A 13,994-nucleotide genomic window follows, 5' to 3' on the forward strand; every position below is an offset into this window, starting at 1 on the left:
TGAACACCATTTTACCAGGTATAAAGCTTTCTAATTATTTCTCTTCAGATATCCTTTTATAATATAACCCCTAACTAAATTATCATTGGGCTGTATAGAAACATAGAAACATAGTAAGATGACGGCAGAAAAGGGCCAAGGCCCATCAAGTCTGCCCACTCCATAGACCCTTTGCCCTGACCCCCGTAGGGATCCCACATGGGCGTCCCCTTTATTCCCAAAATCTGGCACGCTGATGGCCTCTATCACCTGTGAGCCATAGCATAAAATCATTGTGAGCATGGTTTTCATAAGATACTGGTATGTGGGGGAATCTTTTTTGGAAAGGGATATGGTACCATTTGGACTAATAGAAGGGGTGGAATAAACTCTGGAAATGGCCAATGTGCAATGTTGGGGTACCCCATAAGCTAGAACAGACAACACATAACAGAAACAGACAAACACAGAGCTCCGGCATGCTTTCTTCCATCAGTAATGATTCAGAGTTGAATTTAATCTGTAAATAAGCACACTATTAATCAAAAGAGTCACAAACAAATGTGGTATCCATTGGATTCCCACTATCAGGTCACAGTGCTGGACGTATTTTAAATGTGGCACAGTGAAATTGGTTCTCCTGACCATGTCTGGATACTAAGCTTCTAAAAGAAAGAGAGAGATAGAAACTTAAGTTAATTGCTCTATATAGTTTTACTGGTCTTCTTTTCTATTTTCTTCCATTTCAAAGCTCTGTCACACAATCATAAAAATTCAAGCAGGGACGCTTTAATCTATAAAATATACAAGAGAGGTTTACATGCATGTACAGTGGTTCACAATATTAATGTTTTAGGTAAAAGACACATTTGCAAAATTACTTGGAGTGCAACTTCCTTATACTATCTAACAAAACTTTATACATTATAAAGGTCACTTAGCAATATTTCTACAGTTTAGCTTTCTCTATCACCTCTCGGCATCCTTTTGCCCATTTTCTGCTTTAATCTTGTGATAGAAAGTGGGACTATGTAAGTATTTTTGTGGTAGTCTGGTATATGTATATTGCCTCCCTTGCCAAGTGAATGCAAATTGTTCTGGACATTGCTCCACTCTAGGGATAGTAAAAATGCAAGCTGTCATGTTAACCCTTTTTTGGATATCTGGCAAGGAATCCCATAGATTAATCCCATATTGGTAATTGTCCAATTTTAAAATTTGTAAAATTTTTTCTTCCTGTTTGTATAATTTTCCCCCCAATCCTGATATTTATATTCCTACACCCCAGCGTCCACTACAGCTTGTACCTGTTGCTCCCCAGGTTTCTACTAAATATTTATCTCTACCTGCGGACACTGTTCTAATTTGGTTCAAGCTAACTGAGGCTTGGTATTCACATCATTGATCCTCCCACCACTTCCACCCTTTTAAATCAGGATAAAGAGTGGAAGCAGTTTCCTCAGGAGGAGCAGTTGGCACTGGCACATCCTCACTCTTGCTTACTTGGGCTTGAGACATAGATTTCTTTCCTAATCCTCTACTTTTGTACATTTTCCATAAAGTCCTGGTATCTTTCCCATCTATTTCTTCCCTCTTTACCCCATCTTTTATTAATGCCAAAAACATATCCCTTCGGGATACTCGATTAGCCCTGTTTGAATTGGATTGTCCTTCCCTCTTTTTATCAAAAGTAGTTTGAGGTCCCCAGTCTCCCAGATCTCCTAACTGTCGGACCGCTTCCAAGACTTCCAAAATAGACCTGTCTGTTTGATTGATCAACAGAGTCATAATTACCTGTTTGTATGCCGGTGCAGCATACCTGATAATTTTATTTCTCATGGATACAGTAAAAGGTAATGACATATATGTGTCAGCGTGACCTATTACTAAAGCTACCTTCATAGCCTCTTCCTTAATTCTCATTTGTGCATCTTTCAATGTATACCAAACTTTATCATTGGAAGGCCAATCAGATTCAAGTGGATATCGCCTCGTGACACCCCTACTAATTATCTCTAATAAAGACCATTGGGCATTTTTTGCAGGATAAGGATCCTTCCGCAACGCATGTTGCACTGCTATTTCTTGACAAATTTGAACAAATTTAGGGGCATCTGTGGCATCTAACATAATCCCTGCTGCACCCAGCTCCTGCACCCGAACTACCCACTGTATTAGTGGTTCCCCAGGCTGCTGTGTAAAGCGTGCCATCATATCCATGATTTCATGTGGAGTAACATCCTCCCTAACTAGATTTTCTCCTGTTTGCAGATTTCTCTGTAATCTTTGTCTCTTCACAGGCTCTGCTTCTAAACGTTCTGCCTGTTCTCCTTTAACACAGATATCCTCCTCACTGTTATTAGAATTTGAATCCCAAATATTCCCATCCCGTTTGTTTGGATTCCAATCATTCGGCAGATGATAAATTAAGATTTTAACTTTTCTGTAACTCACTTTCCACCTCCGTTTCTTGTATTTATATCGTGCATATTGCATAGCTGACTGTTCTATTACATTTTGATAGGTTTCTACCTTATCCATTAACAACTTATTCTGACATTGTAGCATTGTAATGGCATGCTGTTGTTTATTCCTTTTCTTTTCCAGCTCTTCTAATTTCAATTGTAATTCCTGTTTAGCTTCATGCAAATTCCTCCAGTCTGACAAAATCATCCTTCCTTGTCTAGAAATTACTTCTTGCTCTTCTCCTTTTGAGATTTTCACCTTTTGTAAGGAGGCACATAATTCATGTGGATCCCCACTTTCAAAAGTACAGGATTCACACAATCCTGCTTCTACAGACCACTCAGTGGCCATTAATGTTCCCATAATTTCATTCCCATTTGGAATGGAGGGATTGGGAGCCTGCTCCTCAACCCCTTGTTGCCTAGTTAGTTTTTCTGACATCATTAGATCAACCCCACTTCTGGTACCAATTTGTTCCGCCACTAATTTCTGTCAAGTGGGATGATCAGAGATACTCAGAAAAACACACAGACAATATAAAGCATAAACAATAACACTTTAATATATATATAAGAATAAATTATCATCACCGTATCTCACGTAAACCCTCCCTTCACCATTCGGAATCCCTCAATGGATAGGCGAGTAGGACACAGGAGTCTGCCCCGTTAGACCTGACGTCTTGGATAGCCGGCTAGGATTCTGGATTCTAGGAGCAGAATTCCGTCCTTATAAGCTGCTGAGTTAAACAGCTGGTCCTGCAGTAACAGCGTCCTTTGATTCAGGCACACCCCAGGTCGGTCCCTTTGAAGTTGTTTGGGCAACATTCAGGTCAAAGAGGTCAAAATGTCAGATAAACAGACTTGTGGATTCATATCGGTAGCATGCTGAATTTCAGTTACCCCCCTGGCTAATTTCTTTGTTTGGATAACATTCAGGTCCCCTCTGGCATTACTGTCCTTTTGAGGTTATTAATGAGGTGTTGCAGGGACTGGTAAACGGCTGGTCTTGCTCTGTTTTAATAACACCCAAGTCTGTCCTTACTGATGTTATTTGTGTCTGAACAAAATTATTAGTAATATGCATGCTGGGGTATAACAATCCCTTACCAGACTTATAAGCTGCTACAATCTTCTTTCTGAAGGCCTCAGACAGCTCTTTTGATCTCACCATGGTGCTCACTCTCAGTCATGAGCACACCAAACTAAATGTCTGAGGTAGGACAACTCCTTCAAAATGCTGAGTAACGATGTTCTAATCATGTGAACCTGATGTGACACACCTGTGTGTGATTTGAGCCAATTTAAGTGGTAGGATATGTGGGGGTGTCTTAATTTATTCCTCAGTTAGAATACACATTTTTGTGCCTATTTTTAGTTTAATGAGTAAATTTATTTATTCAATATACCATTCTCCCAGGAGAGCTCAGAACAGTTTGCATGAGTTTATTCAGGTACTCAAGCATATTTCCCTGTCTGTTCCGGCGGGCTCACAATCTATCTAATGTACCTGGGGCAAGGAAAATTTTGTTGTTTACCTACAATTGCATCACTTTCTTTTCCAGAGATAAATAAAAAAAAGATTTGACATTGATATGTGAATAAGAACTGAATATTTCATGGGGTGTCCTAATTGTTTCACATGACTGTATGTCTTCTTTGAACCAGATCAATTAGAAATACTTTCATTAGAAAGTGAAGATAATATAAGGCCTCTTTTATCAAACAAATTAGTGAGGGCCAGGGCAGCAAATGCACCGAAGCTCCCTGAGAATGCCCAGGCCTACTCTTGTTGTAAACCGCCTAGCACTGAAAGATATTGGCGGGATAGAAAACACCAATGTAATGTAATTTGTCGCACCGCACTCGCTAGCATGGCATCTTAAAAGAAGCCTATAGTTTCATTGTAGGTGGATGTAGAACTTCCATTGTCGTAGAATCATTTCTTGTATTTTTTTTGTATGATTTTTCTTTCTCCCGTTAATGTGGCCTATACTGCTTTCCTTAATAAGTGCTTTGATGTATTTGCTTCATGAAAACATTATAAAGAAAAAAAAGAAATTTGAAGTCCTTGTGTTTGCCACAACCTGAGATGACTGTAGACAACCCCAACAGCTGTTTATCCACCTGGCCCTACTTCTTATTTACAGAAAAGATATTTACAAGATGCTTCACAGAACAACTATGCTAAGCCTTTAGGTTCAAGTGCACAATTTTTGCATGCAATGCTCAGTTTTACTAAAATCCAATATCTAGGTCTTGTTCTCATAACACTACTTAAAAGCTTGAAGCAATGTGTTTCATTTATTAGGGGTTCCTCATTTTCCCCCATGGTGTGATAAGGAAAGCTTTCCATAAATACTGATTGCTTCAATATTTAGAGATGCTGTATATCACGCATTTTACATGAGATTTATATCATTGGAAAGGATCTCATGCTCACATGCAGTGGGAGTACTGGTCAACAAGTCAATGAAGCCATCCGCGTAATGGGCGGCTGCTGCAAAAAGGGCGAATAGAATGCTATGAATGATTAAGAAGGGGGTCACGAGCAGATCAGAGAAGGTTATCATGCCGCTGTACTGGGCCATGGTACGCCCCCACCTGGAATACTGCGTCCAGCACTGGTCGCTGTACATGAAGAAGGACACGGTACTGTTTGAAAGGGTCCAGAGAAGAGCGACTAAAATGGTTAAGGGGCTGGAGGAGTTGCCATAGAGTGAGAGATTAGAGAAACTGGGCCTCTTCTCCCTTGAAAAGAGGAAGCTGAGAGGGGATATGATCGAAACATTCAAGATAATGAAGGGAATAGACTTAGTAGATAGAGAAAGGTTGTTCACCCTCTCCAAGGTAGAGAGAACGAGAGGGCACTCTCTAAAGTTAAAAGGGGATAGATTCCAGAGAATGGTGTTATAGGGGAAAACACCCTCCAAGGATTCAAGATAAAGTTAGACAAGTTCCTGTTGAACCAGAACGTACGCAGGTAAGGCTAGTCTCAGTTAGGGCACTGGTCTTTGATCTATGGGCCGCCACGTGAATGGACTGCTGGGCACGATGGACCACTGGTCTGACCCAGCAGCGGCAATTCTTATGTTCTTATGAGACCTCCTCTAACTCACTGGGGCCAAAGAAGAGGAAAGTGTGGCTGTCTGAAAGTAGGGTTTTCAGATTTTACGTACATAAAATCCGAACCCCATAGACCCTCTGCCGCCCGGCTGTCCTGCTCTCTGCCTCCCTGCCTCTCTGTGAGCCCGTGTTTTTAACCTGCGGTTTTAACCCACGGATTAAAAGTGGAGCTGCACTATGGCATTGTTCCAGTCTGGGGAATGGGATGGGGATGCAGCCCAGCTCCAGCTGCTTTTTTTTTCCAGCCTCAGGACCGAGGTACCACACGAACGGCTACTTAAAAAACTGTGGAACCACGGGGTGCAAGGGGATATCTACCGATGGATCAAACACTGGCTAGTGGGCAGGAAACAGAGGGTTGGAGTCAAGGGCCAATACTCAGATTGGCAATGGGTCACGAGCGGAGTTCCGCAGGGGTCGGTGCTGGGACCTCTACTATTCAATATATTTATTAACGATCTGGAAACGGGGACAAAATGTGAGGTTATCAAATTTGCTGATGACACCAAACTCTGCAGCAAGGTTAGAAACACGGAAGACTGTGAAGACCTACAAAAGGACCTAACGAGACTGGAAGACTGGGCAAAAAAGTGGCAAATGAGTTTTAACGTGGAGAAATGCAAGGTCATGCATGTAGGGAAAAAGAACCCGATGTTCAACTACAAAATGGGGGGAACACTGCTAGGGGTGAGTAACCTGGAAAGGGACTTGGGGGTGATGGTCGACTCATCACTGAAACCATGTGCAACAGCCTCAAAGAAAGCAAACAGAATGCTGGGCATCATCAAAAAGGGTATCACAACCCGGACGAAGGAAGTCATCATGCCCGCACCTGGAGTACTGTGTTCAATACTGGTCGCCGTACCTCAAGAAGGACATGGCGGTACTCGAGGGAGTGCAGAGGAGGGCGACTAAGCTGATAAAAGGTATGGAAAATTTTCCATACGCTGACAGGTTAAAAATGCTGGGGCTGTTCTCCCTGGAGAAGAGGAGACTTAGAGGGGACATGATAGAAACCTTCAAAATCCTTAAGGGCATAGAGAGAGTAAATAAGGACAGATTCTTCAAACTGAGGGGAGCCACAAGCACTAGGGGTCACTCGGAGAAATTGAAAGGGGACAGGTTTAGAACAAATGCTAGAAAATTCTTTTTTACGCAGAGGGTGGTGGACACATGGAACGCGCTTCCGGAGGAAGTGATAGGCCAGAACTCTGTACAGGGGTTCAAGAAGGGTTTGGATAGGTTCCTGGAGGATAAAGGGATAGAGGGGTACAGATAGAACTTGAGGTAGGTTATAAAAGTGGTCAGAAACCACTTCACAGGTCGCAGACCTGATGGGCCGCCGCGGGAGCGGACCGCTGGGTGAGATGGACCTCGGTCTGACCCAGTGGAGGCAACTTCTTATGTTCTTATGTTCAAACAGCTGCCAAAAAGAGAAACTGGGATGAAATAGGCAATTCCAGCCACTCCACCCCCGTTTTGTTTTGATATCAAGCTATGCGTAGAGAAAGTGCATGCATGGATCGCCTCTCCAGGCAGAGGATGGTCTGTGCATGCATCTGGATCACTCTGCAGTGATCCATGGGATCGCTTGTGGGCATGTGTCCGATCAGGTCATTTACATGGGGACTGTTTCGTGAATCGATCGCCCAGCAAGACTCAGCCACAGATCGCCCATGGATCGGATGGAAAGGTTAGTATTAGTGAATCTAGCCCATAGAAACATGATGGCAGTTAAAGGCTGAATGGCCCATCCAGTCTGCCCATCCACAACATCCACTATCTCCTCCTCCCCCCTAAGAGGGAAGTGATTTGTTTCTCTATAGATAAGAGGCTACAATAAGTCCAAATTGATATCCTGATAGGCCCCTTGTTAGAATTTACAGTTTCTTTCCTAATTATCTATGCCTCTTTCTTTTCTTCTGTCTTCAAAGTTAACTTGGTTTTCTTTCTGTGAGAATTCTGGTTTCTGAGCTAAGGGATCCCACGTGACATGGTCAAGAGAAGGGTAATTCAGGCACCTGGGATTTACATGAGATACTCTGGCAACCAAGGAGTTATTCCTCTTCATTGCATTTCCAATTAAAAGGACAAGTTAGGATTGTTAGGGACATGAGAGAAAACAAAATATCCCAAATGGTCAGGATAAATGAAAGAGAGATGGACAGATACAGAATAAAGTTTATGATCTTATGAGATCATTAGGGCTAATGAATATGCATATTTCAACTCTCCCATTGTAAGCAGGGCAGGATTAACCAATAGGCCTAGTAGGCACGTGCTTAGGGCCCGAAATGGTCAGGGGGGCCCGATGAAGGAGGGCATCAACATTGTTTTTTCCAAACGGCGATGGGACCCTCCAGCATCGATCGGCAACGTGGGCCCCACCCCAATCGGCAACGCAGCCCCACCGCCCATCGACGTAAAGTAAGACAAGCAAGCAACGCGGGTAAGAAAGGCAGCAGGAACTGTAATTGTGCAAACGGTGCTGCTTGCCCAAAGCTTCCCTCTGAAGCAGCTTCCTGTTTCCGCCTGGGTGCATGATGGGGTGGGGCGGGGCAGGGGGGCCCAGTGTACTTGTGTGCCTAGGGGCCCTCGACGAATTAATCCTGCCTGATTGTAACGGGGAAAAAAATAACTATAAGAAGTGACCTTTAAAGCTGGCAGAATGAGCTTTGCTCTACATCAGTCCAGAGCCCTGTTGCTTGTCTCTGTGGAGCAAACCCCCCTCCTTTGTGTCTGTATTAGTGTTAGCATTTGTCTGCTTTGCAAGAATGGCTGTGCTCATGCTTTAGGGATTTTTCTTTAGGAATTTTTTTTTTTTGTTTGGGAAATAGGAATGTAATCTTGTTACTATTATTTACTCAGAATATAACCTTTTCTTTCTTTGGATAGCACTTGTGTGAGGCTATAAGATAACCTAATAAAGGAGAAATATAAGATCATTCACAGCTGTGTGTGTATGTGTATGTATGCTCAGGATTGTAGTGGCTAAGATCAGTGTGAGGAACACTTCTGAACCCAGTTGTGGTTCTGGGGTGGTCCAAAGAGCTCACATTTTTCTGCCAAAAACCCCGTGATCAGAACCGGCCTGATAGCAGCAGATTGCCAGCCATAGCTGTGGTTCTGTGCTCCCGACAGAGGAACCCTGCATGGAATACAGGGCAGGACTGGGTGCGGGTATCAAAAGCACACAGTACCCCAGAAGACATCAGATGGTAAGTACATCACGTCTTCTTGTTTTTTTTCCTTCTTTTTGTTAATGTAGTTTAAGATATACCATTCTCTACCTCAAGAGGTTTGTATAGGAAGTAGACAGAAATGGCTAGTTCTCCATTAGAACAGGTTTTGTGTTCTTTGTTTAGATTCAAACAGTTTTTATTGATACAAATATCATCAAATACAATAATACAGCATCAAAAATAACATCAATATGCATCAATTATTAATAAACATAATAAAAGACAAATTCCAATATCAATAAACCCCACTTATCTATATGAGTTTGAACCTTTACCTTCCCTCTCTATACCCACCCCTTCCCACCCAATAGTACTCTCTACCCAATAATGTTCTCATAAATAAAGAAATCTAAATTAAAATCTCATTACAGCCCTTAGGATACAAAACTTGCAAATAAATACAGCATCACAAGACATCAATAATACATCAATTATTAATATAAATAATGATAATTTTAAAAAAATTACAATATCATTAAACCCCCACTTATCTATATGAATTTAAACCTTAACTATCCCTCTCCACACCCACCCCTTCTCATCCAATAGTACTCTCGTCTCTACCCAATGTTACTCTCTTCATTTAACTTACTCAAAAGCCCAATTAAGAGATCCAACTTAAAATCACATTACGACCCTTAGGATGCAAATTTTGCAAATATGAATCCCAAATTTGTATAAATAACATCTTTCACTTTCTTACAATTCCTGCATCTCTAGCTTCCCAAATGGCCAACTGATGTAATTGGTTTCGCCAATGCCAGAACCTCGGAGGATCAGGGATCGTCCAATATTGTAATATACATTTTCTAGCCAAGAGACTCATTTTTCTACACAACACCCTATTTCCTTTTGGTAAATGGCCAAGAGCTTCTGGCAAATCCAAAATAAAGAAAGAAGGAGTGAAGCGCAATGATCTTCCAATTATTTTTGACATATAATTTATTATTCGTTTCCAGAAGTACTGAATTATGGGACAAAACCAAAATGCATGACCTAATGTATGACTTTCCTTCCCACATTTATGACACAAAGGAGTAGGAAGACCTCCACTATAAAACAATTGTGTTCGTGTGTAATAGGCATGTAATATAACCCTATAATATGTTTCTCTTAACCATGAACAAGATGTCACCCCAGGTGTCGCTCTTAAAGTACGGGCAATATCCCAATGTCTCAAATTAAGTTGTGTTCTTTGTTTAATCTTACCCCCAGATAGAGAAACTAATGAGGGACCTGTGTTCCAAATGGCACAAAGGTACAAAAGTTATCTACCCCATGGCCAGCTGAGGGTTCTTTTCAATTAATTGCCCTCAATGCTCTTAATTTTGGATTGAAGCCATTAAAGCAAAAAAAAAAAAAAAAAAAGACTTACAAATATAGAGTATAAATTAGATTTAGAGCTGCTTTGTTGGGTGTATAAGAAAATGTGTCTGTCCTTTCAGTAGCATAGCGAGGGTAAGAGGCACATGAGCAGTGGTGCTCCCCTCCATATCCTCCTTTCTACCAACACGCTTCTTCCACACCAACTCTCCTCTCTGCCCCCTCATGCCATACTCGCACCCTCCCTTCCCACCCCATACCTCTTTCAATCTTCACCAATGCGAGCAGCTTCTCCGGCCTATTGATCACACTGGCTTTCCCTCTGATGTCATTTCCTGGCCCAGCAACCTGGAAGGGATTTAAGAGCGAGTCAGGCCTGTGCGAGCAGCAGGCTAGTCGTTGCTTGCGCTGGTGAAGATTTGAAAGATGTACCAGAGGTGGGGAAGGGAGGGCATGAGCACCCCCATCAAGATGGCCGGGGCGCTCTGCCCTCCCCCACCCCCTTACTATGCCATTGTGTCCTTCTGATAATGGCTGAGGAGGAGTGCATGTCTGTAAGTGGGTGTATGAGAGAGAAGAGCAGAAAGAGCCTGTGCCCTGCCTGAATGAATGGTATGGTGTATAGGTGTGAAGAGGCAGAGATGAAGTAGCAAGAAAGAAGAAAAGAGAAGGGGGCAGGAGGTTTACAGCCTGTCTTTGAGTTTATTCTAAAACTAGTAACTTTCTTTTTTTATATATATATAATTCTTTATTCATTTTGAAACTTAAAATAGTGCATATATGAATACATTACAGAATATATAAAAAAAAATAGTACTTACAACTTTCAATAAAATATATAAATAACATTTTCACCCCCCACCCCAACTATTTCCATATATCAAGAAAACAATCCCAATATAATATCTCCCTCCCTCCCTCCCACCCCCTTTCCCTGGATGTGTAAATTCTAATCAGAAGTAAAGGGAAATATCATTCAAGTTTTATCAATAAAGTTAGGTAATAGACCCCCATACTCTTTTAAACCATTTATTACCTCCTTGCATAAATATCATTTTTTCGTATCTATAAACTAAACATAACGAGTGCCACCAAAAAGTAAAATTCAAACGATCAAAATTTTTCCAATTTTTTGTGACCATTTGGGTGCCTACCCCAGTCATAATACCCAACAGTCTATTTTTATGTTTATCTATTGGTGGCTTAAGGGATAATAATGACCCACAGATTACTGTTTCATAAGATAACAGAATCACTGTCTCTAAAATCAAGTTAATATGTCCCCAACTAGTAACTTTCAATATCTTCCTCTGTCACAATTTGGTATGTGTTTTGAAACAATGACTCTTAATTGACAAGAGGAATGACCTCTGAAGAAATGGTTTGCTGAATTCCTTAAATCACCTGTCCTTGTCATATCTTTTGAAAGTCCATGGCTTTGCAGGATATTCCCCAGTACTATGCAAAAGGTTCTTTGTTAATGTTAAGTTTTGGTCTTTTAGGAATCATTTAGTGGCATTCTAAGTATAAGGTCTTTTGTAGACTGAATAGCCCCTGCCCCATATGTTACTATCTGCAGACATTTCCCAGGGTCAGATTTGTTTAATATAATATCCCAGAATCCTTTCCTTGCACTCTGGACCTGCCAGCACACTAATACTGACACATGTAGGCTACACATTAGTTACCTCTATAACCCTGGGGTCTAGGCTATTGCCTTAACTCTAGCCTGGATGCTGGCAGATGGGGCACACAAAATATTTGTTTGGGACCAGGGTCAGGACCAACTTCCAAGCAGGGGGCCTGCCACAAGCACACACCAGACGATCTCCTCAATTCTCCAAGAACTCAGACCACACCAGGTACTGAACTTCAAATTCAACTTTATTCCTTCTTGTTGGTGAAACAGACACTCTACTTGAATGTTTCCAAACTCAATCAATTCAAACTTATATACAATGTCTCCAGGCCTTAGAAGGAATGGTCAGTTTGAAGGAGAAAATCCAAAGATCCTTTTGGTGCCAAAAACAGATCTTAAATCCCCTCTGGGAGTATAGCTACTGAACTATACCACCCCCTAGAGAATCCAAGGACTGCTTCCAGAAACTACCAGAAATCCCTTGACCTCAGTCTCTGACAGTTTTACTGGTGCCAGCAGATCTGCACACTGTATGATCTTCCTTTGAACTCCCTATCTCCACAGGTGCAGATAGTTCAAATCTTAAACAGTCTCTAGGGCTGCTACAACCAAGGCTGCAGAAAACCCACAGCACTAATAATGAATTAAACAGACCAGTCATTGAAAACACATGCACCCGTAATATAGTGCCTATATTTCCATATGGCTACACCTGCATTATGCCTACTTTTCTGATACTGCCTAATAGGAATGTGCAGAAGCCAAAAAGGTTGGCTCCATTCTGGAAAATATGGCTTTTCCCCAATTTTCATGATTTTTTTTCAGTCTGTTCACACATGAATATAATATGTTTGACATGTGTTAGAAATTTTTATTTATTTATATATTTGGATTTTAATAACTGCCTTTTCAAGAAGAGATTATTGTATGCAGACTGATTGTATACATGTTCAGTCATAAGTTAACATACATTCAATTGATTTTGCAAATATTAAATGTTTCCAAAGTACTAAAAAAATCAAATGAATGCTAACAAAAATCCTTGCAGTCTAGGCACAGTTTTTCTTGTCTGGCACATCATAAATATTGTTCTCCTCCCAACGGGTGCAAGTCACACACAGACATTTTTACCACCTGTAGTCTGAGAAGGAACCATCTGAAGCGTCTGTTTTCAAGTTTATCCAGCTATGTTTTTTTTTATTTCAGGGGAAAGGATGTTTGATGGATTCTGTTCTGTTCGATAATTTCATTCCATTAAGTATCATTCTTAGTGCATGCTATTCACAAATAAATGTTGCTATTTGTAAATATCCCATAAAGAATTGGCAACTAAATTTCAATCCCACTCAGAACAAATACTGGTGTCTATATTGAGCCACAATATCAAAATTAAGATTTCAGTACTGGGCAAACTGAGCACGTTGGTTTTCAGGTTTTTTGTTGTTGTTTTTTTTTACCCCAGACACACAACTCATAGATGTCAAGCATCAGGCAGTAAGCCTAAATAAGTTCTGCCCCTTACATCATTAAGTCTTATTTATTTATAATTATTTTAAATATTAATATATGTGAAAAAACCCTTTTCTAAAAGACATATAGTGTTGCTTCAGTGAGAAGGAAACAAATGAAGTTATAAATCCCCAAACTATCCAATGAATTGATGCAAAAATTTACTTGACATGAAAGAATCACTAAATTAAATGTGATCTAATTAAATGTTGAAACCGTGAAACTGACCTAACTTATGAAGTCCCAAAGGAATGCTGTCGCCACTCAACCGAGCTCCATTTTGAATTCTTCGTCAGGAGCAGAGACAAATCATTCCTTTTCTTTAAAGCATAAACAAGTATAATCCTTTGTATTCTTTTCAGACTTGATAATAAATCCTGATAGTACATCCAGAACTTGGCTCAATCAACGCTGAACTGGATATGGAACAAAACAATGGCGTCTGAGGGATTTAAATCGCCCTGGAGACCCATGAAAATCAGTGCACTCGGTGATGTCATGACATAGCCCAAAGGCCATTGGAGGATAAATATTTAACAGACCACATCAAAGGTTTATTGATATAAGTGAAAAATATTACACTATTGCTACAAATAGAAACAAAGAAACCATGGACTTATTTACAGAAAATATTTTGAATGAAAATTATCAGAAAAAAGATTGTCGGGAAAAACAATGTTAAACAAGAAATTAACTTGAAAAACATCTGTT

The sequence above is a fragment of the Geotrypetes seraphini genome, chromosome 8 (assembly GCF_902459505.1).
Source record: "Geotrypetes seraphini chromosome 8, aGeoSer1.1, whole genome shotgun sequence".
Classification (NCBI taxonomy): Eukaryota; Metazoa; Chordata; class Amphibia; order Gymnophiona; family Dermophiidae; genus Geotrypetes; species Geotrypetes seraphini.